This window comes from Triticum urartu, chromosome 2A (genome assembly GCF_056163025.1).
Source record: "Triticum urartu cultivar PI428250 chromosome 2A, HENAU_Tu73, whole genome shotgun sequence".
NCBI classification, from domain to species: Eukaryota; Viridiplantae; Streptophyta; class Magnoliopsida; order Poales; family Poaceae; genus Triticum; species Triticum urartu.
The window spans coordinates 625300426-625305567 of record NC_141874.1 but is presented as its reverse complement, the minus strand read 5'-3'; positions in this window follow the sequence as shown (position 1 = coordinate 625305567).

Genomic DNA, 5142 nt, shown 5'->3' with positions numbered 1-5142 from the left:
TAGGGGAAACGAGGAAGGTTTCCGATGCAAGAATTACTAGCATACATTTTCCTATCCTACGTTACTTCGCAATATTTGCTAGTAGATGCTTAATTGGTCGCGGGAACAGTGGAAATCTTAGTGCCCCTGATATTGTTATTTTGCACCATGCTTTGTTTCCTGATACCACTTTTAGTTTAGGCACTATTGTTGCTAAACGGTTAAATCTGAACCGTACAAAGGGCCCCGTCTTTGGAGGCATATTTGCCTCGCGCCTTGCTGCACACTTTAGCATACCTATTAGGCATTATGAGAAAGAGGAAAAGTTTCTGCCTCATATTTTTCTAGATTATAAGAGTATGGTAGCACATGATTTTATTGTTAAGAATAAGAAGAAGATGCTTAACTATAGACTGATATTTGATAAAAATTACTTTGAGACTATTACCTTGCCTGCTCCCTCTTTGTTCAACATATTTTCAGGCACGTACCTTGTTTCGCCGGAGGCCGTTCATGCATAACGGAGCCTGACATCAGCTCCAGAGCCTGAGCCGGAGCCACCACTTGATCCTCACCGTCAGTCTGTTTATCAGTGGGATCCGGAGGAGATCGCTAACCAGTGGCACCCTGAGGATCCTCCTCAGTACACCGGAGAGGGCAGCTTTGATCTGTGGGCATAGACCAACTTAGGCCAAAAAACTAAGCTTGGGGGAGTACGTACTTCTCACCGACATTACATTCATGTTCACACACTCATGCCAGTTGTCGGTGCTCATACATTTTCATTGTACTATCCATGCTAGTTTATTTTCTTTTCCAACATTCTTCTTGTGTGTTTGAAAAACCTTAATAAACACCAAAATATTAGTTGTAGCTTTTAGCTACTTTACTTTCTATGATTGTAGTAGTAGTAATTAAAAAGAAAACCCAAAAAGATTTCTCTTTCTTCTTTTGCTTGTTGGGAGCTTTCCCGTGCGAATAGTTTTATTTCTTGTTCTTTGGGGGTCGAGAGGAGAAGACCATGATGAAAATGTTGAGTGGCTCTCATATGCATTATTGTTGATCTAACAAAGCGCCCATATTACCTTGTATTCTCCCTTGTATTGAATGCTTGCAGATTCCATCTTAGTCCAATGCACGTGCATTATTATTATTATCCACACCGTTTGGTCGTGCAAGTGAAAGGCAATAATGACGATATAAGATGGACTGGTTGAGATGAGAAAAGCTGGTATGAACTCGACCTCTCTTGTTTTTGTAAATATGATTAGTTCATCATTCCTGATTCAACCTATTAGGAATGAAACATGTTTGCAATGACAATTAGAGATTATAGTTGCTCATGCCATGCTTAAGTAGCTAGGAGTTTATAATGGTTTACCTTGCGTGCCAACATGCTATTAAAATGGTTGTGATGTGGTATGATAGGGTGGTATCCTCCTTTGAATGATTTGAGTGGCTTGACTTGGCACATGTTCACGCATGTAGTTGAAACAAAATCAACATAGCCTCCACGATATTTATGTTCATGGTGAATTATATCCTACTCATGCTTGCATTTAGTGTTGATTAATTTTAATGCATGTTCATGACTGTTGTCGCTCTCTAGCTGGTCGCTTCCCAGTCTCTTTCTAGCCTTCACTTGTACTAAGCGGGAATAATGCTTGTGCATCCAATCCCATAAACCCCAAAGTTATTCCATATGAGTCCACCATACCTTCCTATATGCAGTATCTACCTGCCATTCCAAGTAAATTTGTATGTGCCATACTCTAAACCTTCAAATGAAATTCTGTTTTGTATGCTCGAATAGCTCGTGTATCAACTAGGGTTGTCTGTATCTTCCATGCTAGGCGGGTTATTCTCAAGAGGAGTGGACTCCGCTCCTCACTCACAAGAAAATGGCTGGTCACCGAGATGCCCAGTCCCATGCTCAAATCAAATCAAAATAATTGCAAACAAAACTCCCCAAGGATTGTTGTTAGTTGGAGGCACCCGTTGTTTCGGGCAAGCCATGGATTGATGCTTGTTGGTGGTGGGGGAGTATAAACTTTACCATTCTGCTTGGGAACCGCCTATAATGTGTGTAGCATGGAAGATATCGAGATCTCTCGGTTGTTATGTTGACAACGAAAGTATACCGCTCAAAATATTATTCATCTCTATTTCGAAACCGAGCTCTGGCACCTCTACAAATCCCTGGTTCCCTCTGCGAAGGGCCTATCTATTTACTTTTATGTTGAGTCATCATCCTCTTATTAAAAAGCACCAGTTGGAGAGCACCGCTGTCATTTGTATGCATTACTATTAGTTTATATTGAGTATAACTGTGACTGGATCTCTTTTAACATGAATTACAATTTCCAGTCAGCCCTTGATCTTCAAGGGTGCTCTGCATTTATGTTTTGCATTCTCAGAAAGGGCTAGCGAGATACCACCTTGTTATATCATATTATGATTTTTTGAGAAAGTGTTGTCATCCGAGATTTATTATTATTGCTCTATAGTTGATTATGCCATTGATATGAGTAAACATGAGACCTAAATGTTATTGTGAATATGGTTAGTTCATAATCTTTGCTGAAAACTTGAATGTTGGCTTTACATATTTACAACAACAAGAGCAAATAGAGTTTGTAAAAGTTTTTCTTTATCACTTTCAGTTTATCAACTGAATTGCTTGAGGACAAGCAAAGGTTTAAGCTTGGGGGAGTTGATACGTCTCCATTGTATCTACTTTTCCAAACACTTTTGCCCTGTTTTGGACTCTAACTTGCATGATTTGAATGGAACTAACCTGGACTGACGCTGTTTTCAGCAGAATTGCCATGGTGTTATTTTTGTGCAGAAATAAAAGTTCTCGGAATGACCTAAAAATCAACGGAAAATATTTTTGGAATATATAAAAAATATTGGCAAAAGAATCAAGGCCAGGGGGCCCACACCCTGTCCACGAGGGTGGGGGCGCGCCTACCACCCTGGGCGCGCCCCCAGCCTCGTGGGCCCCCTGACGCTCCACCGAGCTCAACTCCAACTCCATATATTCACGTTCGGGGAGAAAAAAAAAGGAGAAGGATTCATCACGTTTTCCGATATGGAGACGCCGCCAAGCCCTAATCTCTCTCAGGAGGGCTAATCTGGAGTTCGTTCGGGGCTCCGGAGAGGGGAATCGATCGCCATCGTCATCATCAGCCTTCTTCTATCACCAATTTCATGATGCTCACCACCGTGCGTGAGTAATTCCATCATAGGCTTGCTAGACGGTGATGGGTTGGATGAGATTTATCATGTAATCGAGTTAGTTTTGTTAGGGTTTGATCCCTAGTATCCATTATGTTCTGAGATTGATGTTGGTATGACTTTGCTATGCTTAATGCTTATCACTAGGGTCCGAGTGCCATGATTTCGGATCTAAACCTATTATGTTTTCATGAATATATGTGAGTTCTTGATCCTATCTTGCAAGTCTATAGTCACCTATTATGTGTTATGATCCGTTAACCCCAAAGTGACAATAATCGGGATACTTACCGGTGATGACCGTAGTTTGAGGAGTTCATGTATTCACTAAATGTTAATGCTTTGGTCCGATACTCTATTAAAAGGAGGCCTTAATATCCCTTAGTTTCCAATAGGACCCCGCTGCCACGGGAGGATAGGACAAAAGATGTCATGCAACTTCTTTTCCATAAGCACGTATGACTATTTTTGGAATACATTCCTACATTACATTGATGAACTGGAGCTAGTTCTGTGTCACCCTATGTTATAACTATTGCATGAGGAATCACATCCGACATAATTATCCATCATTGATCCATTGCCTACGAGCTTTTCACATATTGATCTTCGCTTATTTACTTTTCCGTTGCTACTGTTACAATCACTATAAAACCAAAACTATTACTTTTGTTACCGTTACCACTACTATCATATTACTTTGATACTAAATACTTTGCTGCGGATATTAAGTTTTCCAGGTGTGGTTGAATTGACAACTCAGCTGCTAATACTTGAGAATATTCTTTGGCTCCCCTTGTGTCGAATCAATAAATTTGGGTTGAATACTCTACCCTCGAAAACTGTTGCGATCCCCTATACATGTGGGTTATCATACAGCCCCACTCATTATTACGTGAGAGTGTCATGAGCGGAGACCTTCACAGGCACTGGGCCTTGCTTCATGGGTAGAACTTCCAGAGGTGCTGGATGTTCTAGGCATTCTAGATGGGGGTCCTGTCCTGTGTCTCCAGGCGCGTGGCGCCATGCTTGGAGACGCGGGTGACCCTAAACGGGCCCTCCCACATGGATGAAAGCTTATGCAGCCCTTCCCTGGAGAGCACCCGCAGTAGGACGAGATCACCCACCTTGAGCTGGGGGAGGCTTGACAGTGACATTCCTCCCCCAGCACAAGGTCCATCCCCTGCGTGGCGTCCTGGAATGCCTCTTCAAACGCCAAGACCCACGTGGAGCGATGCTTGACCTCATGTCGAAGAACCGCTTTAGCTCTGTAGATGAGGAAGAATGGAGTTTCGCCGGTCGGCTTGGTCGTGGTGGTGCGGACTAACCATAGCACAGACTGGAGCTCATCGAGCCAGCCCCTGCCGCAGGCCTCGAGCTTCTTCTTGAAGGTTCTTGTCTTGAGGCCTCTCAGGACCTCCGTGTTGGCGCGCTCAGCTTGGACGTTGCTCCTCGGGTGTGCTACAGATGCGTAGCATATCTGCGTTCCAAGGTTAGCACAATATGTTTTTAAGAGAATGCTAGTGAACTGTGAGCCGTTGTCGGTGATGATACGATTAGGGACCCCGAAGTGGCTCATGAGGCCCTTGATGAACTAGACTGCCGAACCTGCCGGGATGGTGCGGATGACTTCGACCTATGCCCATTTGGTGAACTTGTCGATGGCGACATAGAGGTAGCGGTAGCCCCCGGGCGCTCAAGGGAACGGACCCAAGATGACCAGCCCCCAGACCGAAAACGGCCATGAGAGCGGGATGGTCTGGAGGCCCTGAGCAGGCCGGTGGACTTGCTTGGCATGGAACTGGCAGGCTTCACAGGATCTCACCAGCTCGACAGCGTCGCTGAGTGCCATGGGCCAGTAGAACCTGCTGCGGAACGCCTTGCCCACCAAGGTGCGTGATGACGAGTGATGTTCGCAGTCTC